Source organism: Falco biarmicus, chromosome 6, assembly GCF_023638135.1.
Source record: "Falco biarmicus isolate bFalBia1 chromosome 6, bFalBia1.pri, whole genome shotgun sequence".
In the NCBI taxonomy this organism is placed as follows: domain Eukaryota; kingdom Metazoa; phylum Chordata; class Aves; order Falconiformes; family Falconidae; genus Falco; species Falco biarmicus.
Window position 1 is genome coordinate 71,267,274 of NC_079293.1, and position 25,159 is coordinate 71,292,432.

A 25,159-nucleotide genomic window follows, 5' to 3' on the forward strand; every position below is an offset into this window, starting at 1 on the left:
GAAGTTGAGGCCATTCCTCACTTCACCAGAAATCCTCAACACTGAGACAGGTCATTCCAGTAGATCTCTTCCATACTACCCATCGGTTTCTACTGTTCTCATCACTGTAGTATGTGATCATGTAGCAGTAGACAGAAAGGATGGGTTAGTTCACCTGTTAGGTATCTGAGAAATGGTTGGATGCAATATGGACCAAATTAGAAACGAGTAGAGTTCAGTTCCTTGTGATTACCTTTACTATGCCAGTGATGGTATCTAAACACTTTACAATCATCTGGGATCCCTCAGACAATTTCATACGAGGCTCTGTTCTGAAGCTAATAGGATTTGCAATTGCTCAGTGCCTCGCCCTTGCAGACAACCAATAAAATTTAAATAAATTTTACCTTCAACATTGAAAAGGATTGGGTATTTGCACTGCAGCAAACAGCTGGAAGAGGCTCAGTCATTTACTGAAGAGGGTGGACTTTACAAATCATGATAGAACTGCTAACTTCATTTAACAACTGTTTTCTACCAGATTACATGTATTTTTTTTTCTTTTCCCCTGGGGCAATGTATTAATTTCTGAATAAATGCCCAACTAATACCAGGAGAAGTTTGACCATACCTCAGCTGCATACATGTGCATATCTCTTTGGGAAATGGTCCATTTTATCAATATTTGCAGGGAGAATAAAACAGCAAAAAACGAAGAGAGGGTGAAAACAAAATGCCTTAAATTGTACGGTGGAAAAGTACGTGTGTAGTATTGTGCCAGGTTTGTGAAAGTGTATGCAGACATGTGGAAATAATCAATATTTTAAATTAATTCATTAATACTGTTATCATTTTAATATCCAGCTTCTTAAACACATAGCCAACCAATTGATTTCCAGAGGTAAGATTCATTTCACTCAAATTAAGAACTGGGTTCAGCTCCAGAGGTGCATACTTTGTTATAGGTGCCTAAGAAATAGGGGTTTATGTGGAGCAGTCAGTGGAGAGCTAGGTCTCCACTGAGCTGCCCTCACATGAGCTGCCCTCACAAAGGCTTACAGTGCCCTCTGAGATCCTCCAGGGAATCCCAGAGAGCCACACCATCCTCAATACACAGAAGTTAAGTTCTGGCCCTTTCCAAGAAGAAAGGCAACCCTACCTGCTAGTTCCATGTGGATGCCTTAGGTTTCCTAGGACATCTCAGGCAGAACTATACCTCTGTCTGGGCGCAACTCAGCCGAACCCTGACTGTCCCAAAGTTTATCTTTTCTCATCTGGTAGTCTCAGTTCCATGGATTTTCTGTGGACACTTCCATATCTAAGATCACAAGCATCAGACATCTAAAGAGTCTATGAAGTTTAAACATAGATGTTTATTGCCAGTTGGGATGGCCTAGGGAATCCAATATCATGCTCCAGTGTTGGTCTAAAGTGGTGCAGATCTCCTGTAAGTCCAGAGTCACGTAACAAGCTCCTTGTAAATGTCAGGGATGGTCTAGGGCATCTTAAACTGGATTTGCTGTGGATGTCAAAAAACCCGAATCTATCCCTGAAATTGTGTAAACAAAACCTACCTCAAGAAACTGAAGTACAAGGTTAAAACTAATTAGTGAAGATCAATCAGTTTTGAAGTACAGATGTTGTGGTTTAACCCCAGCTGGCAGCTCAGCCCCGCCCAGCCACCTGCTCACTCCTCCCTGGTGGGATGGGGGAGAGAATTGGAAGAGTAAAGGTGAGAAAACTCATAGGCTGAGATAAAGGCAGTTTAATAGGTGAAGCAAAGGCTGTGCGTGCAAGCAAAGGAAAAAGAGGAATTCATTCACTACTTCCCATCAGCAGGCAGGTGTTCTGTCATCTCCAGGAAAGCCGGGCTTCATCGCGTGTAATGGTTACTTGGGAAGATAAATGCCATCACTCCAAACATCGCCCCCTTCTTCCTTCTTCCCCCAGCTTTCTATGGTGAGCGTGACGTTGTATGGTATGGGATGTTGGTTTGGTCATTTGGGGTCAGTTGTCCCAGCTGTTTTCCCTCCTGACTTCTTATGCTCCCTCAGCCTGCTCACTGGTGGAGCACGGTGAGGAACAGAAAAGACCTTGGCCCTGTGTAGGCACTGCTCAGCAATAACTAAACCATCTCTGTGTGAGATCAACACTGCAGCACAAACCCAAACCATAGCCCCGTACTATTATGAAGAAAACTAGCTCTACCCCAGCCGAAACCAGCACACTCTGCACCACTTACTCTACTTATTCCATACCATTTATATCATGCTCATGTTCCATACTATCCAATACATCCTCATTAACCACCACCACCCCTTCCATCCTTTAGTACAGTACAAAGGTATCATTCTCTTAATCATTCTCTTAATCCAAGGACCACCCCTGTGAAATGGCTGTAAATGTCCATAAATGTCCACAAATGTCCACCAGTTGTCCATTGAGTTCATCTAGTCCATGACTTTGGAGTCCATCTGTTATGGTGGTGACTCAGGACAGGAGAGATGGTGTGTTGTGTGGAGTTACTGGGCACCACAGGCAGCTCAGGTGGGTTACTGCTGCACTTGCACCTTCTTCAAGTCTTGTCCTCCACTGGTTCAGGTGGTTCCTGCTGTAGTAATTCCTATAACACACAAGTCAAATCATGGGTTACAACAGTTTAAAGGTATTTCCATTATAATCTCCACACCTGGTCCCTTTAAGCCAGGTTATAGGGTGTAACATTGCAATGCATTCCTCACCTTGCTCCTAGTCTGTCTAGCAACAAGGGGTTTCTGCTATGGTAATTCCCCTAACGCGCAACCCAAGTTCCAGGTTACAACAAACCAAAGGTATTTCCATTGCAATCTCCACCCCAGTCTCTTTGGACCAGATCATAGGGTTTAACATTGCAATGAAATCCTCCCTTTGCCCCTGCTCCAGCTTGGACTTACCCACAAACTGCAGTCCCTTAGGGTTTTACCTGCTCCAGATGGAGCCTCAGCCATGAGCCACAGTCTTTCCAGGGGTATACTTGCTGCAGCATAGTCCTATCCACAGCCACAATTGCTCTGAGGTGCACCTGTTCCTACGTGGCCTTATCCATGGGCCACAATGCCTTCAGAGATAGACCTGCTCTAACGTGGCCTTACTCACAGCCACAGTCCCTTCAGAAATAAAGCTGCTCCAATATGGCCTTTCTCCTGGCTTCAGTCCCTCCAGAGTTGTACCTGCTCTGTCATGGGCTTATCCATGGCCACACACTTGGAGGTGCTCCAGCATGACTTTGTGTACATCCACTGATGCTTTAGGGTGTACCTGTGGCAGCAAGGACTTATCTACAGCCACAGAATCTTTGTCAGTGTGGACTTGTCCTTGGGCCATATTCCCTTCAGAGGTCTACCTGCTGTGGAACAGACATAACCACGGACACAGATGCTTCAGGATGTACCTGTTCTGGGGTAGGCTTACCCACAGCCACAGATACTTCAGGGTGTCCTGCTCCCACATGGACTCATCCACAGGTCACAGTCCCCCTTGTCTCAAGTTCACACTGGAGCTCCAGTCTGTCCAGTACAGCAGCACAGAAAGAGCAGCAATGATGCCCTGGCCATCAGCCAGCCCAGGCACATCGCCACTGCTGTTATCAAAATGCTCCCAGGCACAGCAGAGTAAAATGGTAAGAAGCGCAGCGGTACAGTAAACAGCAAAAGCAAAAAACAGCCACTAACGAGCCAGACTCTAATATGCAGTGAGACAAGCAAGCCCCAAGGGCAAGCACAGGAGCCCACCGATTAATAGCTAAACAGCAATAACAGCTATAAATTCGAGCTAGCACATTCCAGCCAAACCTGCTGTTATCTTGAACCCTTTGAACCCTACTTTGGGTGCCAAAAAAAAGACTGTCATGGTTTAACCCCAACTGGCAACTGATCCCCACACAGCCTCCCTGGTGGGATGGGGGAGAGAATCGGAACGGTAAAGGTGAGAAAACTCGTAGGCTGAGATAAAGGCAGTTTAATAGGTGAAGCAAAGGCTGTGCGTGCAAGCAAAGGAAAACAAGGTATCCATTCACCTGCTATGGGCAGGCAGGTCCTCAGCCATCACCAGGAAAGCAGGGCTCCATCACGTGTAATGGTTACTTGGGAAGATAAATGCCATCACTCCAAACGCCCCCTCCTTCCTTCTTCTGCCTCCAGCTTTTATTGCTGAGCATGATGCCGTACAGTATGGGATGTCCCTCTGGTCAGCTGGGGTCAACTGTCCTGGCTGTTTCCCCTCCTGTTATACCCCACCCCCAGCCTGCTCACTGGTGGGGTGGGGTGAGGAGCAGAAAAGGCCTTGGCTCTGTGTAGGCACTGCTCAGCAATAACTAAACCATCTCTGTGTGGTCAACACTGTTTGCAGTACAAATCCAAACCATAGCCCCATACTAGCCATCATGAAGAAAATCAACTCTACCCCAGCCCAAACGAGCACAACAGGCAAATGAAAACTTACTCTCCCCTGACACAGCAATACTCACTCATTTCCTAGTACCTCAATATTAATTCCCATATCTGGAGTACATGATGAACACTATACCTACTCGAAGGGCCAGTCCTGTAGCTTCTGGTCACCTTTAGGGTGGTATTTGAAGATTCAATCAGAAATTGTCATGCATGAGCTTGGTGCCTGGCTTTGCACTTAAGTGAACATTGCTTGTATGAGCTGGATTTGATTGCAAACGCCTTCAAGCATCCAACATTCAAATGACTTGATAGTCCTACTGAATCCTCCTTGTCAGAGCTTATGCTCGTGGTTAAAGACAGCACAAACACAGCATCACCGATCCCTCTGGAATTTACTCTCTGGGTCAGAAAGAAACAGTGCTACTGCAGGGCAATTTTCCCATTCCGTGGTGATGTCCCATGACATCAGTATTCTGACTCTATATTAAACCTTTCCAAGGTTTCCACAAGCCAATGGCAAAACACTTTTTAAGGTGTCCAGTGTGAATAATGTAAAATATATTGTTACATCCATTGATCTATAATTAAGGGAAAGCACCAAGGGGAAAGTTAGCGCTGGATTGGATTGATACCACTAACTCTAGCCATGTGTGTCGGGATTTTGCTCCAGGCAATGTGAAGACAGGGTCTCCCAGCAATTATTCAGTGTGACACAGAACTGTCATCTGGAGGGGTAAAGCCCATGGACCGCAGCATCCTAACTTGGGCACTTTGAGCTAATGTTTGAATGCAAGCTGTGACTGCCCCTGCAGCTCGGAAGTTGGCCAGGTACCACCAGGATGCTTGGTTCTAAACCCAGCCTAGGGACATCAGGTGAAGGCTACAGCACCTTTATTCACTGTTGCCTGCCAAGGAGCTCTTCTAGATGCCAGGGAAAAAGTGTTTGCCACTGAAAGGAGCCTGTTATTCAGTGCCTGTCAGTGTCTGCAGCAGAACAGCTGGCCCAGCATGGCTGCTTGGTGGCCCTGCAGCCCGCGTCTCTCCATGTCAGCAGTGACTGGCAGGTACAGAGCCATGTGTAGAAGAATTTTGGTTTCATAGGGAGCAAAGTGAAATGTTGCTTTCTGACACATCAATTCTTGCAGGATTCAGAAAGGCACTGAGCCGGGTAGTGATAGCTCTGATCTTGGCATCAGACATACGCTGGAAATGGTATGCATTGACTTAACTTTAAATATTTCTGGTGAAGATGACTCCCTCTGAGCCTGCATCCAGACTCCCATTATGAGCAGCAGGGAGAGAGAGGCAGAGAAGAGCATGATTCATCTGCTGTAGACAACTATGTTAGGAGGAGATGAACTGCACTCTCGGCAGGCCTGTTTCTCTCTGCTGAGTGCTCGAGGAGTCTAGACAAGTTGCCCAGATGGAGATGTCTCATGTGGGAAGACCTGATCCTGGTGTAGCTACCCAAAAGCATTTTACAGTGCTTGCAGTGGTGACTTGCAGATTGCCAGGCAGCAGCTCAAGCCGGTCATTCCATGGAAGTTTTAAAAGTGCTTGTTGACTTCAAGATCACCCTTCTCTGCTATTGTTGAAAGCTACTGCTGGAACCTAACAGGTTAGTAGAAGAAGGGTGAACATTTCCCAGGATTTCTCTTCCAGCTGTTGACTTTCCTCATTTTAAAGCCTCCTGTGCATACTCGACATCACACCCTATCTGTGTTCAGCCAGCAAGTTCCCCACTTGTAGCACCAGCCAGAAGAAAGAAGTGAAATAAAACACAAAAATGCAATCATCAAACTGTGAAAACTGGTCACTGGAGCTCCTCCCCATGAGACCTGTCCCATGCATGTCTGTGTTTGCCACTGTCCCTGTTTGGGCAGTGACCCACATCTGTGCCTGTCCGCCCCGGGGCAGCGTGGGCTCAGCACCCATACAGCCTGCTCACAAGGCCTATTCAGAGGGGCTGGGTACCAGCTGCAGTGTCAATCCAGGAGACAGACATTGCTGAAGTAGGTACTTCTTACCTCCATCAGCTTCTCCTGGGATCACTCAGTGCATCTGTGAATGGAGCACGCCGCCGAAAAGGATCCCTTGCAGTTACATCTCTCACACTTGCACCGCTTCCAAAGTTTACATTTCCCCTTGGCTGGTATGACTCACATGCGTGTTCGATCTTGCAGCTTCCCTCTCCCTCTTACAGCACGGGAACACGTGTTACCAGCCAGCTCCAGAGCTGTCACGTTTCTACCGGCTGGAAAGATAATGCTTGTCAACACCTGGAGGGGATTACAGCTGCTGTCTTTCAGCAGAGCCGAGGAGGAGGGAGGAGAAGCAACAAGAGACTTGCACAGCTGTACAGCGTGCTTGGCTGTGCATAGCTGTATGGCATGTTTGGCTGTGCATCTCTGTTTATCTTTTGGGTGGTTGTTTTTTGGGGTTTTTGGGTTTTGTTTTTGGTTTGGTTTTTTTTGTGGTTTTTTTTGTTTGTTTGTTTTTTTACCAGCCAGACAAATTGCTTCTTTATATATGTTGGTTTTGTTTGATTGTTTGTTTTCTAGATAGGAAATATTCAGTGAAAGATGAAGAACATGGTGAAAATGGGAGTGTAAACCATCAAAATGAAAGAAACGTGCTTTCCAAAGCTGAGGTCTTTACAGATGTGTACAAGCAGACACTCCTCTCATTAACAGAGAGAAATAACCCTCTTTCCTGATGGATCCTTGCTGGCCCAGCACCGTATTTAGCCCCAGACATTTGAAATCCCAGCTGCCTTACAAGAAAGGGTGGATTGTTGTTATTTCTGGACCTCAGGCTCCTCCAGTGGTCTTTGTTCTGGAGGGCAGGAAGAGTTTCCAAACTGGCTGTGTGTATGCCCTGCAAGTTCCCTCTTTTCTTTAATTTGAAGGTGGAGAACTTGCACTTGGTGGCTCCTTGGCAGGTGTCAGGAATAAGTGCTCCTCCTAACACGAGGTTAGGAATGGGATGTAAAAACTCAAATCCATGCATACATCAAGCTACAAAATTTGGCATTTGGGATTTGCAGTGTTTTGCTCCAAAATTGCAACACTACTTTTCTGCAACGAGACAGACCTTGAGTGTCCATCAGTCCCACTACTCATCCAGAGAGGTACATCCTCATTGATGCAGGAGGAATGGCTGTGGTTAGGACATGGGATAAGGAATATGCAACACCGGTGTAAACTGTTGCAGTGGGTCTTGCATACAACCACACATCACGTCCTTGGCAGTAGCCAGTCCCTGCAATCTACCCTCCTCCAAGTTAGGTACCTTGAGTACATGGAAGATAAACAACTGGGGGAGGGTATCTAAGAAGGTCTGAAGCAAACACAGCCTGTTTGGGACTGTGGAATCTCTCTCCATTTCTTCTGTTGGAGCTGTCCTGCTTTTGGTGAATAAACATCCCCAGAAAGAGACACAGGGCATTCTCGGCAGAGAAGGGGGCTCAGATTCTGGGCTTCTGAATCGTGAATTATTAAGTCTTATGTATCCCAGAAAAGTGCCAAACACCAAGACATCTTCTGAGCTATGTCCATACAGCAGTCTTTCTGGGAAACAACTCAGCTGGGGATTCCCTACTTATTTTGGTCCTTATAATTTTGGTGAGGACAGCTGGGTGTGTACATGCCCTCTATATGCCAGGGAAAGAAAGGGATTATTGAGGGAGGAATTCCTGATATCCCAAACCTTGTGTCTGAGACAGAAGGAGTGGTATTTTCTGTGATTCTCTGGAACATATTCAGGATGGAGATGCTTATTTTCTCATGCCCCTAAGCTGCAGACCCCATCACCACGTCAGGCTGAAGGAGCAATCTCTGTAACCCTGCAGCCACTTCTAATTTTAACTCCATGCCCTCTTAGCTGAGCACCAGGGTTTGTGCAACTTCAACAGGAAGCATCCCTGCTGACCTTTCTAATTTCAGGAGCCTGATGCTTGCTTGTCCCGGCAATCCACACGAAAACCTTAAAAGCAACCTGCACGGTTTTTGTGCTGCACAGAAAAGAATTGCTTTTTGTCTTTGCTGCAACTGAGAGGACACAACCCTGCTCAGAGAAAATGTATTTATTCTAAGCCCTGTGGTGTGAAAGTGGGGTAGCACCATGAGGGTTGAAAGGGCAGGCTGTGGCAGGCTTGTTTTTCTTTTTCCTCAGTAAAAAGGGCTGGCTCCTCCTTAGCCTATTGCAAAGTCCTGGCCGACAAAAGTGACATGTGTTAACCTTTCAGCTCTTGCATAAAGGATGGTGCTTGAGCTCCTTTCCAGTTTTAAAAAAGCTGAGTGAGGCTCTTTCAGCCCTGTGAACGACAGGGAGTAGGCGTAGGAGCAAGGTCAGGACAGTGCTTCCTAAGCGGATGGAAATGCTTTGCTGTGATGCCTAATTAGTCTGTCACAGTACAAAAACCCTCCCCCTTTGCTGGTCCCTGATCTGGGAATTCTCCACGGTCCCAGGTGGCAGGGCTGTCTTAGCATAACGGTGAGTTTGGCTCCTGTTCTGGCAGTCCTGATGCCTTGTGCCGAGGTACAGAGAAGACTTACAGCTCTAGGACTCGGGCTTGATAAACAGCATCTCTTATCTTCCCACTGCAGTGCTATCTTGAAGCAGTGCCTCTCCTGTCCATGACAGCAACCACCACCACTCAAGGCTAATTCCATGTTAAGCTTCATGAATTACATGGCTCTATCTCTGGAATATGCAAAAATATCTTTGTTGTACACTGAAGCATTTGGAGAATAATTTGCTGGTTGCTAAACATTAGAATTTCTGTATTTCTCTTTCAAGCATCAATTTTCCCCCAGGTCATCCAGAGCAGAAACTTTACTGAAGTACAAGGGACCAACCCTGCCCTTGAGAGCGTCACCAGGTGGGAGGACTCACGCCTGTTAAGGAGCAGGCAAAGGATGCAGCCAGGTCAGGCTCCCACTTGCCTGCCTGTCCTCTGCTGCAGTCTCTCCCTTGGATGCCTCCATGCGTCAGGCACAATTCATCAGACCTCTCTGTCAGTCATCACGGAGGCAGCGGCAGCCCAGCACTGCAATCCCTGCAGGGCTTCATGCACCGAGTTGTCCCGGGGAAGGACACCCACCCTGCCAGCTCTCTCACCTTGTGGGCTCCATGATGCACCAACCATGGCATGGACTGGAGAGTGTTAGGGCTTCGCCTCTTCTTTGTGGTGCCGTTAGACATGTGAGGTTGATTTGGACTGCTAAACCTCCAAGTCAGTCAGATGATGAAGCAAAGAGAATAGAGATTCCACATTAAAATCTACAATGATTTGAAGAAAAAGGGGTTTCCTGTTCATAAAAGCATCCTTGTGTTTCTGAAAAGCTCAGATTATATTTTATCACAGGAGTCTTGATCTCTTCCCCAGTCTCCCACCTTGCCCCAAACCTAACCTTGAAAGCAAATATGCGTCACTCCTAACATGCTGTATATTTTTCGGCTTCTTAAGAAACCTGGAAAGTAAAAACAGAAGGACACTAAGGAGTTCCCTGAGGACAGAGACATAATGCTTGCCCCAGAGGTGAGGAAATACATTTTCCACCTGAATATGAGGCTTCCACCTGAATATGAGGAAGAACCTTTTTACTTTGAGGGTGACGGAGCACAGGGACAAGCTGCCCAGAGAGGCTGTGCAGTCTCCTTCTCTGGGGACGTCCAGAGCCCGCCTGGATGCGATCCTGCGCAGCTGCTGTAGGAGAGCCTGCTTGAGCAGGGGGTGGGTTGGATGGGCTCCAGGGGCCCCTGCCAACCCCAACTAATCTGTGATTCTGTGAAAACTTCATTGAGACTTGGTAGCATATTGCACACCTAAAAATCCCATCCCAAGAAGACAGATCCACAACAAAGGAGTAACATTTTGGAAGTTACTCATGGAGTAACAGTTTTCCAAGCCACAGCCCTGGTGATGCATTTAATAAATATGAGAACTACAGGGATGAGACCAAGCTAGTCAGGACAGCAACTCTTGGCAAAATCAGTCTGCAACAGCAATGTATGCCAGGAGGAGGGAGAACATGGGGAGGAAGATACAACCACTCTGTGAGAGCTTTATCTCCCACGGCTGTTGCCTACACTGAACTGCAAGGATTTAGTTACATCAGATGTCTTTTGAGGCTGCCAGCCAGTCACAGTGAGGTACCTCATCTAATCTCATCAGGTTTCACCTTCCTGTGACATCCCTTGAGCAAGGAAAGAGGATTGTGCATCTCTGGCCGCACCCTAGATTCACATCACGTGTGGGAGTGCTGCTGCTGGAGAGGAAGAACAGAAGATGAGAAAAAGCTGAGTCCTCCTACACCCCCCCCCCACCCCCACCCCCCTCACTTTCCTGTTGCTCCTCCCTATCTCTTCTTGTCTGGTGATCCTGGTGGAGACTTGGAGACCAAACTTTTCCCAGCATGATGACAGGAACCCAACATCCCTCTTGAGCTTAAGGCTGTTCCCTGCCAGGGTGGCAGGGAAGGCATCAAGGGGAGCTGGGAGATCCCATGTCCCACAGCCACCAAGGAAAAGAGAAGGAACAGAGCATCCATCCCCAAAACAGGGTTCTGGATACGTGAGCCAGTACAGGTGTCTTAGAGTCTCTTTTCCAAATCAGGAGTGGTTCAGACAATTCTGCTTTTGGTGCAGACGGCCATGTTGGAGCAGACCAGCTTGCAGAAAATAAAATGGATGGATTTGGATTAGCAGCATTAATAATCAAGAATTGGAATTCAGGCCTATACTAGTTACATCTGCAGTGGATGCTAAGATGGGAAGACATTTTACAGTGTCTTGACACTCAGGACCTTAAGAGACAACTCCACCACCTGGGTCTGGTAATAGCTTCTTACTCTTTTGTGTGGATCATCCATGGAGAGAGCAAACCCCACTTTCCTCCAGCATGGGTTGTACAAACCCGTAGGGGAGCTTGGAGATAACAGCACTGCCTTTCCAGGCAAAGACATTTAGGCACTCTGCTTAAACCACAGCTCTTCCCTTAGCACTTACAGCTGTCTAGCTAACTCTGCAGGTACCTGCCCTTCTGTTGTTGATCATGTACAGTCACCCAAACTCTGGTCACACCAAGAAATACCGTGTCCACAAGCCAGTATTTCTCCAGTCATCGTACTCATTGGCCTTGGTCAGGGTCCTCAGAACAGGCTATGCCCACAACACAGTCAGCAAAAATGGACACAGAAATGCTTTCTCAAGTCCCACCAGTGTCTTTCTGTGAGGGGCATTAGTAGGGAACTAAAATCTTGAGTGGTCTCAAGATCTCCCATCTGGAAGCTGTTTTGGTTTGCATAACGTGTCCATGGGGAGAACATGGTCTTTCAGGGCAATGCACTTACTGCTGAGCTATGCAATCATTGCTATACACCATCGGGTAGTTTAATGGAAGAGAAATAGTGAGGAGTATCAGGGTACCTATGGATTAGTGTGCCCTTTCCTATGACATGGGAGATGTAGGTTCAAGCTCCATACGGAGCTATTAGAACAAGGACCTCCTGAAAGTTAGGAGAGAGGGTCTAACCACTAAACAGGCAAGAGATTACTTCCTCCTGCTGTGCAAGGAACAGGTTGGCATCTTCTGAATACACCCACTGGATCAATCCCCAAAGCTAAGCAGGTAAGGACATGCTTAGCTGGTGAATCCCAACGGGGTTTAGAGGTGAGTAAGATCCTCACTGATCATCACTGTTAAGACTTGGGCAGCTCCAAACACGTCCAGAAACAGGGAAGTATATATGCTGTGAGGACTGGACTGATGGCAATAAAGAGTGTCTAACACATCCAGGGCTAGGTGGCTGCAAACTTATAAGAAATTAAATGCACAGGAAGAAAGCTCAAGGACAGAAGGTGGACTCCTAAAGGATAGCATACCAAAACAAGTAAATACATTAAAAAAAAAAAAAAAAAAAAGCAAAACAACACTTAGATATGAACTACACAGATGCAAATTTTGATGTGAGTAATGGTTCCCAGCCATTTATGTACTTTTATCCAGTGTGAAGCCAAAAGCTTTCTAGATTTCTTACTGATGAGTCAATATGAGAAATTGAGGCACGCAGTCTTTGTCCCTTTTTATCCCTAATGACTGCTACTGTCTCCTTTGACTTATACCACCACAAGTTCAGAAGTGGGTGGGCTCAGGCTGCACCAGTAATGCAGCTTGAATACTGGAGTCAAAATTGTCATAAGGAAATTGGTGAGGTTGCAAAAGAGTTTGCAGAGAGGACACTATCATTTGGGCATTAAAAATTCACTGTCCAAGACATAAGCTTGTTAAATATTATTAGGAGCAGGTGGAACAGACAATTGATGTGATCTCTGCTTGAAGCTTTTTTATAACTTTAAGAACACATAATTTTTTTCAATTAGCCTAGCTACAAAACATGCAACATCCTGACAATAGCACCCCAGGAGGTAACTTCTCCTCCCTAGAAAACATAAAAGAAACACAAAGATTTTTGCTGAGAGACATTAGGAGACAAAGGTAATACAGAATTAGTTTGATCTGGGGTTGTTTCAGTGCTAGCAGAAAGGAAGATCCAATTTCCATCTGAATTGCAGCCAGTATCATGCTGGCATCAGTGGCACGCTTACACATAACAGGACTTTTTGCCAGGATTTCCCAACTCAATACAGACATGCTATGTTTCCTTCTGCAACCCATGCTACAAACATAGGCTACTCAACGCAATTGAAAATGGGATGTTCAGGCAGTTACCACCCAAAGAAGGAGATGTGCCTGCTGACAGTTTCCAAGCTAGTTGTGAGCATGGGTAGATACAGCATGTATGAGTGGGGATGGCAAGTCAGATGGACATTCTCCATAATAGTAAGATGAGGCATCCAGAAACTTAGGGTAACATTTAGGTGCTACTACCTTTGACACCCCCATAGACCACCACACATGAGTTTCAAAATCTCTATTGCAAGGTCTTCTTAGCAAATAGCTCTTGCTTATGGAAATCAACTACTCTAAAGGTTTGCAGCACTGTGAAACCCTAAGAAAGATGGATAGCACAAAGCACTTGCTAAGCTCAGAGAATGAGTTTAGCATTGACTGATCAGGGAAGAGTGGCTGACGTGGTCTACCTGGACTTGTGCAAAGCATTTGACACTGTCCTGCCCCGCATTTTTGTCTCTACACTGGAAAGACATGGATTTGAGAGATGGACCACTTGATGGACAAGGAATTGATTGGGTGGTCGCACTCAAAGAGTTGCAGTCAATGGCTTGATGTTCAAGTGGAGACCAGTGATGAGTGGCATCCTTCAGGGGTATGTACTGGGACCAGTGCCTTTCAGTATCTTTGTTGGCAACATGTACATTGGGATGGAGCACACCCTCAGCAAGTTTGCTGATGACACCAAGCTGCATGGTGCAGTCAGCAAGCTGGAGGGAAGGGATGCCACCCATAGGGACCCTGACAGGCTTGAGAGGTGGGCCTGTGTGAACCTCATCAAGTTCAGCAAGGCCAAGTGCAAGGTCCTGCATGTGGGTCAGGGCAGCCCCCAGTATCAATACAGGCTGGGAAGAGAATGGATTGAGAGCAACCCTGAGGAGAAGGACTTGGGAGTGTTGGTATATGAGAAGTTCAACCTGACCCAGCAATGTGTGCTTGCAGCCCAGTAAGCCAACCGTACCCTGGGCTGCATCCCCATCAGCATGGCCAGCAGATCAGGGGAGTGAGCTCTGCCCCTCTGCTCCGCTCTGGTGAGACCCCCCTGCAGTGCTGCATCTGGCTCTGGGGTCCCCAGCACAGAAGGACATGGACCTGTTGGAGCAGGTCCAGAGGAGGCCATGGAGATGATCAGAGTCTGGGAGAGAGCTGGGGTGGCTCAGCCTGGGGAAGAGAAGGCTCTGAGGAGACCTTAGAGCACCTGCCAGTGCCTAAAGGGGCCGGCAAGAAAGCTGGGGAGGGGCGTTGGGCAAGGGCACATAGTGATAGGACAAGGGGCAAAGGCTTTAAACTGAAAGAGGGAAAGTTTAGGTTAGATATTAGGAAGACAATCTTTACTGTGAGAGTGGTGAGGCACTGGAACAGGTTGCCCAGAGAGGTGGTACATGCCCCATGCCTGGAAATATTCAAAGCCAGGTTGGACGGGGCTTGGAGCCACCTGGTCTAGTGGAAGGTGTCCCTGCCCATGGTAGTAGGGTTGGACTAGATGATCTTTAAGGTCCCCTCCAACCCAAATCATTCTATGATTCTATGAATCCAGAATAACATTTTTTTTGAAAAGCTGAACCCACTAATACTCCTCATCCGTGATGCAGAAGCAACTCGCTTAGCAGAACTAGGCAGGACCCACATTTTTGTGGTGGAAGTGCTAAGTTTACTTCTTGACCCTTTTTCTGGTTACTGTGGATAGACATTAAGTAGAATGGGCTAAGTCTTAGCTGGGTGGAAATTACAGTTCTGAGCTTATGATGGTCTTTGAGATGGGTATGCTGGGCATCAGTGATAGCTTTCCACTGAAAATAAAGGGAGTATCTGAAATTACAAGCTTTTCCGTAGCCAGGTAGCTCTACAGCTACACTCAGAAACACATGTAGGAGGCTGTCACACAGAAGTTGGTAGGACTTGGGACCCTACATATTTTTCTGAACACAGGTATCTCCTTCAAATTTTTCATAGTATCATAGAATCATTTAGGTGGGAAAAGACTTCTAAGATCATGGAGTCCAACCATAAACACAACACTGACAAGTCCAGCACTAAACCATGTTCCTAAGTACTACATCTACAACTCTTAAAGACTTCCAGGGATGGTGACTCAACTACATCTGTGGGAAGCCAGTTCCAAAGGTTTCCTTACCTTCTCAGATGGCCACAGAAATTTCTACAGCAAGTCCTCAAGAGTCCCATGGTATTCAGTGGGTTGGACTTCCCTGTGATGATTAAGCACTGAAGTAGATAGAAGTGACACCACAAAGGCAGTTGACATCTCATGTGAAGGCTAAGAAATTGCTTCCCAGTTTGGGGAATGCTATGTGCAAGGTTGATTGGTGCTGAACTGAAACTTAACCATGCCTTCTTGGAGCCCCATGCTGTTGCTCTGCTAGAATCACCCATCCACATGTGCACACAGTAAGGAAAGACCAAAACAATCCTCTTCGTTACCAGCTGGAAGGACGTGTGTCCCCTCAGGACTGTACAAATCTCTGCAGTTTAGCTCCTTTGAGAGCTGTGGCAACATTTCATCATTGCCTTGTACCCACAAATGTGTTCAGCCCTCCCATTTCAATTCCATTCTGGGCTCCCGTTCAGCCCCCAAAGCTGCAATGGCATGTATCAGAGACGAATGAGTTTGGCTTGACTTACTGCCACGTGTACAAATTGCAGCTGTCTCGTCACGGACATGATGCGAAACATGCTTTCTCATGATACAGAAAGGGTTTGATTTCAGTGCCATGAATCACCTCTTGGTCTCAGAAATATTCACACAGGGTTGACAGGATGCAGGATCTCTGCAAGACATTCTCCTCTGGAGCAGGAGGTGGGAGCCAGAGAGGGACACTTCAGACGGCACTTCATGCTGCTTGTGGGAATGCGAGCAAGTAAATGGGGCTCAGTTCCACATCATAGGTATCTAAATGCAGATGTCCCTGTGGGAATGAGATGGCACTATAGTCAAAAGAGATCTATTTAGTGCAGACAGCAGAGCACAGAGAGCTGCTGAGCTTAACCCAAAGCAGACATGGACATTTCCTCTCCTGAACATTTGTCTAAACTCCATTGACCAGACCACGTTTGCCAGCTGCATGTGGGTAGCTCAGATACCAAAGAGCATCTCAAGTGGCGCTAGACAGCTATGCATGGGCAACTGATTGAGCCACCACTCCTTGCTGTCCATAACAGACTTTTAGACAGCCAGTTCATGTGGGGACACCTGCAGGTGTCCTACATTCAGGTGCCCACAAGCTGAAGATATCTGTAAAGTGGGGTGAGTGCATCCTGCCCTAAGCATGAGGCAGAGAAGTCAAGAACGCACAGAGTGAGAAATTTTGCCCTCGCTTGCTAGTGCAGCCCAGAGCACTGGCAGAGGATTGTGTTGTAACGGGAATGGCGTAACCGCATTCGTAACTCCCAGGTCTATTAAAAATAAATAAATTAAAAATTACATTTGGCCACTGGGGTGAGTACCTTGTTGTTCTTGCCTTCTTCAGGAAAAGGCGATTCATTTTGACCTGTCAGCTAGCAGTGCATCTTCCAGATGGAGGAATCCAGCACAAGACCACCCCATCCCTGTGTTTGCAGTCCCTCTCTACGTGACCAGTCTTCCTTCAATGCCTAGAAAAAGGTAAAATAAAACCCCACATCATGGGACAGAAGACCCATCAGGCAGCTGGACTTAGGCATCGTTGGAGGAATACCTATATTGTATTCATGATACTTCATAATAGTGATATGCAGATATACTAATTATGATAACCCCAAAGAAGCCCAGCAACTCCCTGCAATAAGCATGAACAAGTGACGAGTAATGACAGATTGTATCCCAGCCCTTCAGAACTGGACTCATTGAGAGACAGACATATAGTGAAACAGGTTAAGTAGATTTAAAAAAAAAGAGAGAGAGAGGGTGACTAGACAGCAAAAATTGCATAGAGTGAAATGCTTCACCATTACAGACAAGAGCGTAAATAAATCATGCGTGCCAGAAATAAATGAGACTACTATATGATCATCCAGTTCTGCTCCCTATCCTGACAAAGTTTCTGCCAGTCTTTTCTTGTCAGAGCAAGTTTTAAACCTCCTGAGAATATGGGTTTAAACAGTGTCATGTGTGTTTTCTTGGGTTATTCACACCAGCATTCAGTGAACTGCAGAAGCAAATGCAGGTGGACAAAGCACAGAAATACAGTAGCAGGGAAGACAAGAAGAGCGAGCGATGCAAAGGGAGGTAGAAATGTACACAGCAAGGCAAATAGGCAGCTGGGAATAGCTGGGGATCAGCTGTAAGAGGAAGGCTTCAGTTTGATATATGGTGCCAGAGACATTATTAATGATTTGCTGGGGTTTACCTCTAAAAAGTTTGGGTGGATTATTTATTATGTCACCACAGCGCTCACATGATCTATGAAAGGGGCAATAATATGTCCCTGTTTCTGGCCTCTCAGATTCACTGCCTTTTTACAGCCTTTAATTAGGATTTAATTCTGCACTTCCAACACAAAGAAAGAGTACATGGTATACTTAAAGCAAAAGGCAAAGTAGAAAAACACACACCCCTTGCTTAAAATTTCTTATATGCCTTCCTACCATGAACGAACAGTTCTGCCAATAGTCACTGCAGCATTTTCACAGGTCAAAACTTTCATTTTCCTTTGAAAATAATGAATAATTCAGGGAAACCCAACTGGACTAGAAATGCTGCTAGAGTTCTTTAGTGTTCTTCCATGAAGTTAGCTGGCTGGCAAAGTGATGGTTAGATGGCTGGTGGTAGCTGGGATCTCTGTGGCAGATTGGTCTTCTGCATTTGGGGGAAATTGCCTGTGATTTGGAGGTGGACTCATCATGTGAGGCTGGGGAAAGCAGGACAAGCAGTCTATCAGACTCAGCCAACATCTGCATTGGCTATGAAAGGGCAGAACTGCAGATACCCCACCGTTATTGGTGTCCTTAGTGCATCTTAGTACTTTGCTTTGGGAATCCCTCTTCTCTTTTCTTGCTGGGATCTGTGCTTGACTGTGGCCAAGAGTCAGTCCCCAGATGAGCAAAGGTGGCCTTTGAGATGCCTAAATGCCTCTCCTGGACTCTTTTCCTCCAGTAGAAAGACTCTGCACTCACAATGGAGACCACATACATCTCTTGAGAAAGCCAAAGAGGTTGTACTGACCATGGCATAACCTGGGAGTGAGCTGGCCCAAAAAGACAAAGAAAGAGGGGAAAGCTGGTGGGTGGCAAGAAACGGGGTGAGCGAATTGTCAGAGAAGGACAGCTCAGCACTGGCACACCCAAGGGAGAGCTGCTTTTGATGAAGGTCAGCGCTGAGAGGTGAGTGTGAAGTGCTTCTCCCAGAGCTTTGGGATGGAGTGTGACTGGGTCACTCCAGCTCTGGCTGGCACCGGGATCTGGGGCAATCCTTGAATCTGTCCGATGGAGAAACAGATTTTCTGGCTCCCTTGCATGCTGGGACACAGGAAGCGCCCTGTGGTTCTCTGCACACACTGAGAAATCCCATAATCACTGCAACAGGCTGAACCTGCCCCTTGGGCAGGAGAAGGCTCAAACTTTACAGGCCAAATGTGGCCATGGTGCTGAGGAAATGGAGACCTCAGAGGCTGTAATATTATGTTACTGTTCTCCTCCATTAACAGAGTATCTATTCCTGGTGGTTTGACGAAGGGCAATAATAAAACAATCAGAATAAATATTCTGAATAGTGGGAAAATGCACTTTTAACCTGCTGTGTAAGCACACCTCCTGCTCTGATTCTTCCCCTCTTCAATGCTTTGCTGTGTGCTTTTGTTTGTCAATAGTTTTAATGCGTGAGTGCGGATGTGGGTGTTCCTTCAATACCTAGTGCAGTCGTAAGGAGCATGTTTCTGCCTACTAGCACCCAAACTCTGCAGTTCTACTTGCTTTGGATTTGGATGGGCTGGCAGGTGGGTGCTGGTGAGGTTAGGTGAGTTACCTGGGCACTGCTTCATGATGATGGTGGCCAGTTTCTAATGGAGGTAGAAGACTATTGTTCTCTCACCTGAGTTTCTAGATTTACTTCTCAGGACACGGGTTGTGCTAATCATTCCTGCACCTGTGGATGATATCTGCATATCCTCACCCTAGATGGTACCAGTATGAAGCTATGAAGAAAGAGGAAAGGGGATAGCCCATAGCAGGTGTCCTGCACTCATCCAAGGTGATCCTTCAGCAGAAAAGTGGAGCTGCAGACAACAAAATGTGAGGAATAAGGCTCAGGACGGAGCTGACTTGAGCTGTGGGGTGATTACAGCCACATGTAGACAGTGACATGCAAAGGGAAAGATCACCACACAGTATTATTTATTAATACATTAATACATATAATGTATTATGTATATAATGTATTGTGTAATAATGATGCACACAGCAAATTTCATCTTGGGGAAAAATAGAAAGCAGCAACCACTGCAAAACAGGAACAGGCATGTCTTACCAAACAGTAATGGCAATTGTTGAGGGACCATTTATTCCAGGGTCTGACCAGAGGTCCTTCTAGCCCTTACCACATCTCTGCAATGTTTAGTTGTTTTTAGGAGAGCATATAAGAAGTGAGCAGCGTACAGGACGCTTCCCAGTAAACCCAGCTGCAACCAAGCTAGAGCTCATGGTCTTGCTGAGCCATTGCTGTAACTTTGTGTTTGATCACTAGCTGCTATAAGGATCTTTCAACAATAACTCAAGATGTTTAACACTCTTTCCATTACACTGCAAGAAGGCACTAAGGAATCGTGGGTGCAATGTGACTTTCCCAAAACAACCCCAATTCCTGTCTTCCAAGTTGAGTGCCCACCATTTCCCACCCCATCTGCAAACAAAGCCTGATATCAGCACAAAACTCCAGCTGCTACCAGTCAGAAAAAAAGAAAAAGAAAAAAAAAAAAAAAGGACTGTTTGGAAAATCCAGAGGCCCTTGAGCAAAGCAAGAGCTCACCACATAGCCTGGTGGAAAGACTGTAACATCAACCTAAGCTGATGTTAAGACAAACAAATAAGGCCTGGTCCCATGCTGCTTTAAAACAAACATTTTCCATTTAATCAGGTATTGGTTATTAAAACTCCTCAGATAAACATGAACCAGGAGCTGCCTGAATTCACTGCAGTTGCTCTCATTGGACCATTTACCCAAGTCAAGAGACTCCAAGGCTCATTTTTCAGTTTCAGTCTGTGATGCCTTGCTGGGGATGATATAATGCTCTCCGTAACCTCTCTGTCCTGGAAGCAGCCACACTCAGTCAATACACCATCAGGGTGACAGGTCCCAAATCCCATTGCAAGCTGTGATGGATGGTCTCAGGGTGAGATTTCATACATCTCCTGCTTTCAGAGGGGAGCTGACACAAGTAATTGGTGTCGCTTTTGCTGGGATGGTGCCAAAAGCTGACAAAACAGTTCCTAATCAGAAGTGCCAGTGATTTGCACTGGGATTTGCATGCCGGACAACTGGAAAGTGTCATCACTGCAGCGAGCTTGAGGCGCCTCAGCTTGCTGGGACACAGTGGCCTTTTGGACAGTGCCAGAGCTGGGTGTTATGGGAAGGGTTGGTGGCACAGCCAGCTTGGCAAGAGCTGCATGCGGGTCTGGAAACATGGCTAAAGGCTCAGCTTGAGCCCTGGGGGGCTCAGGGCCCCAGGGGAAAAGTTCTCAGGCCTTTATTCTTCTGTAAATCTACCCTCAATACTCTGTTGAAAGACCTACACGATGCTGCCATGTAATAACATCTGGGATGGTGGCAAGATCTTTGCATGAACGGCTGGGTGCTAGATGGTGCAGTATGGTGCTATACCCCTCTATACAGTTTCAACCCTAAAAACCTGAGTATTTCCTGTAGTCATTCAGGAGTGAAGAAGGACTAGTGACTTTCTTAATATCATGAAGTAAGCCTGGACTCAGGGCCTGACCCCAGATCTCCTACATCCTATGTCTCCTTTTCCCACAATACTTCTCCTTCACCCAACTCCCCACCTCTTACCCCACCGGCTCTTCACTGAGAGCCCGTTGGGCCAGCAACCCTAACTCAGCCCCCAGTGCAGCCACAACATAGCGGGGATGTGTAGCTGTTCCCTGGGAAGGTGATCCACCTTGACAGCCTCCTGGGATACATCACCTTTCACTGCGCTGTCAGTGGGGTGAATGTTACCACAAGACAGACCGGGTCTTGCTGAAAGGTTTCAGGCTGTAAGAGATTCACCTAGTAACGACACCCACATTTCTATACTTAAGAACATGGACCTGGTGACACATGAATAGAGGGAGGGTATTTTACATGTCCCCAGAGCTTTCAAAGGCTGCTTAATTGTCCTCCTCCTCTCCCGCTTTTCCTTTGCTGTATTGTTAGCGTTATCAACAATTCCCATGCACTATACCACCACGCAGGAAAATAATTCAACACCTGGCACTGGACTTGTATCCTGTCTGCAGGGGCCGTGGGGCGAACAATTAGGTCGGCGTCTACCGTGTGGCACCGCACCGGGCGGGCGGCGAAGGCAGCTGGGGCAGCCGCACCACGGGCGGACGCAGCGGCCCGGCCGGAGGCGCCCGGGGCTGCAGGGGCTCCGCGGCTCGGCGCCGCCGGGGTGAAGAGACACGCGGGCATTTGCCGCCCTCTGGTGACGCCATGACGAGCGTACTCTGCTTTTCAACGCTGTAACACAAAAGCCAGACCCCGCGTCGCTGGGTCTTAACAGCTCTGCTCTTACAGGAGCACGAAATAATAAAAATGCGGGATGGAAGGGCCTTCTAGGCCATGCCCTGCCCCAAAACAGAAATCCATTTTGCTTGAATTCTGATTGCCGTAATTGAGTCCGTCTTCTTAAAACTTCTTTTGAAAACATTTTTTCCCCTGCTCCATTCTGGCCTGTGGCACTCCTCTGCCAGCTTGCCAACACGACCAGTTGACTTCCAGCATTCGCATCCTGGCAGTACGGATGCAGCTGTCAGCTTTGAGCTCCTCAGGAGGAAGAAAGTGGAAGGTATGAGACCCCCACTACCACTGGCCTGATGTCTCATAGAGTCGCTGAAGCTCTGAAGAGTCTGGCTCAGCTTTGGCTCCCAGGGTCATTAGTCTCCCCATCCCTGGATGACACAGCTAAAGTTGAGGGAGCAGAGCTGATCTCTCAGGCTGAAACTTCTTCCAAAAATTCTCAACAAAACCTGTTCTTTCCAAGTACAGATTTGGTGTTTTCTTCCTTCAAGGGTTGCAACTCTTTGTTCTGCGGCAGAATGTACCTTCTTTCCCGCAGAGGAGCACTGAGAGGGAACCAGCAGCATGGGCTGATGTCCTGCTGGGGAGCGACCAGCCGGTTGCTCACAGACTTTTGAATTAGAAACCAGTTGCGGCGACATGCCCACCTTTTCTGCCAGCATGTCCCGCACTGGGCTGGCAGCCTCATGAGGTTACCTGGTCACTGGAGAAGGGGAAGATGCTCTTTAAAAGGTATATTGTGCTTTATGCAAAGGCCCAGAAAGGCTTGAGTTAATAATTCTCGTTATACTGCAGAGCAGAGGAGGATTTTATCCAGGCTGAGATACGAGTATGCTGACCACAAGGGTTATATGCAGATAGGGAAAGCATGCTGCATTTTTGATTGGTACCAAAATTATTTAATTTGTGGGGACTTTTAAGAAATCCCTTTGCCAATTCAGGCAAAGGCAGCCCAGGCAGCAATCTGAGAGAGCATGTGTCTGAGTTGTGGACCAAATTCTAGAGAACTGGAGGAGCTAGAAACAGCAGCCGGGCTGTGCTCTGACTGATTTTTGAAAACACACCAATCCTGTTTCAACACCCTGCTATCTGGTATCTGAAAAGCAAACCCCTGGGGAACAGAGAGCCCACATCCAAAGTTTAGGTGCCCCCTCTGTCTTACTCTGAGCTATTTCAGTTTTGTAGAAAATCCTCACCTCTGTCCATCAATTGAAGCAGCCAGAGGGATTAGGGGAGACTCAGGTTCAAATTCCTCATCTTAGGGGTGCTTCAGACCAAAATCTCTTAATTGCACTAAGGTATAGAGTACCTTAAAGTGAATCAGGCTGTGATCAAAGGTACTTTACCTCGTGCACAATGCTTGCACACTTTTTGGACCATTCCGAGTGACTATCCCTTGGAGAGCACTTGCGTAGGAGCCCCATTAGAGCACTGCTCCAATGAGCAGTCCAGGTGCCTACAACTAGCAGGCAGTTCAGGACTGTGAACAAAGGTGCTCTCACCCAAACTGCAATACCTTGTGCCCAAACTTACCAACGGAGAAGTGTCCACCCTGTGAAGGGTGTCCTCTGAATTGCATTCTCAGGCAGCTCACATGGGTTACTTGCAGCTCCCAGGCTCAGTCATTGTGATTTTATGATCAGGGAAGCCAGGAGGCATTTGAGTGATTTGTTTTCCAAGTGAGGAGAGGCAGACACAGTTTTCTAGTAAGAAATCTGAATTAGCCATCCCCTCTCTGTGGTGCTCAGGGGAAGCCGGATGCCTAACTTCAGCTCACAGGGATGAAGGTCCTGCAACACTTGGTGTTGCAATGACTAACTCACTCTTGCACTGTTCTCTCCCACGTCCCACCTGCACCCGAGCATGGCAGCTCTCCAGGCTCCCAAGCACTGATGAAAGTGTCGAGATTTAGTTTTAGCATTGGGAAATATTTCATCTTGACAAAACAACAGCCATATTTCCTGTATCTTTACACAAAAGAAATAACAGGCATATGTGTATCAAGTGTATTAATCTATACAGGATTTTGCCTTACAAGGAACAATAGAAACTTGAATCCGTGCAGTTACCCAACCACAGCAGAGTGTTTAGATTTTTTTTTCCTTGTTTTGGAAAATATTGTGCATACGGGAGTTCCTTAACAGAGCAAGACAGCAGGCAGCTTCCTGTTATGAAAACAGTCAACAACCTGACATTCAGCAATGTGACATTCCCCGCACCCAACGTGATAAACAGGGCCGATAAAGATCTGCCACAATAGGTACAATAGCACCCCCCCATAAAGGAATAGGACGTGGAAAGAGCCTCAATACACAAATATCCCAAGGCATCTCTTCCAGCTTCTTTTATGCAGTAGATAATCTCATCCTGCTTTCCATATTTTCCCAACATTGATATATTTCCCCTTAGGCAGGGGTCAAAGTAGGAGCTGGGTGTTTGATACCACTTTCTCGTAGGTCTTTGTAGTTCACAGGCAATGCTTGGTTGAGATCTGAAAACTGTTTACTGGGTTTCCCTTCCTCCTGCCATTTCTGATCCCTGCATTTCAATGCCACAGCTGCTGAGCTCATTTAGCTTGTCCCCAAATTCACCTCCTTGATCTGAATTAAATTCCAGAAGCAAAACAGAGAATAGTGGGAACCTCTTCCCTCTTCCTTGACCTTGGCAATGGATGTTGGAGCTGCCTTTTTTCCTCTCTGATTCCATACAGCACCCACCGTCATGGGGCTCTGAGCCCCCCTTCTAAGGCTGCAGGAGAAATATCAGATAATATTAATTTTCCACAAAATGAGTGTGGGGTGCAGACTCTTCCTCCCTCTGAAAGTGACTGAGAAATGAAAGAGGATCTCCTCCATCGCTACTCAGCTCCCATATTTTATAAAGGCTTCAATCATTGTGCAGCCCCTCCACAACCCCCCGTGAGGTTCAGTGGAGCATCTCCCAGCTTTCCCACATGGGCTGTGCCTCCTTTTTTACATCCTATAGGAAAGTAGTTAAGGACCAGCTGCTGTGTCCTAACAGCCTTTTGGCTAAGTCTCCAGCAGCAGAGACAAGAGGGGTACAACAAAACCTTCATCCTTTAGCTCTCCAGGAAACAAGCTCTCCCTGTCTGGCAGAAGTCTTTGTGGAGAGGAGGATATGCTCTGTAACACGGAAAATTTTGAAGCACTCCTTGCAGTCACAACTCAGTCTCTTTAGCCCTTAGCTTCACTGCTCGCTCACAGCAAAGCTTCCTTTGAAACCAGCATCCCTGTCCCAGCAGCGCAGCTCAAACCCCGCTCTAGGAGGTGATACGAAGGGGAGTAGACATTGTCCCACACAAGCTGAGTG

At 46.9% G+C, this 25,159-nt stretch overlaps 1 long non-coding RNA gene across 1 annotated transcript in view; it reads right to left on the minus strand.

Annotated features, from left to right (window-relative positions):
- Nucleotides 1-1,020: 1,020 nt before the first annotated feature.
- The window catches only part of LOC130151923 (uncharacterized), a 47,782-nt gene continuing 23,643 nt past the window's right edge, over nucleotides 1,021-25,159 (minus strand). Inside the window, exons 2-5 of the long non-coding RNA XR_008822805.1 lie at nucleotides 16,567-16,713; nucleotides 15,745-16,028; nucleotides 15,239-15,311; nucleotides 1,021-9,639 (exon numbers count right to left, since the gene is read on the minus strand). This is a non-coding gene — a long non-coding RNA (uncharacterized LOC130151923). The remainder of the gene's footprint in view (nucleotides 9,640-15,238; nucleotides 15,312-15,744; nucleotides 16,029-16,566; nucleotides 16,714-25,159) is intronic.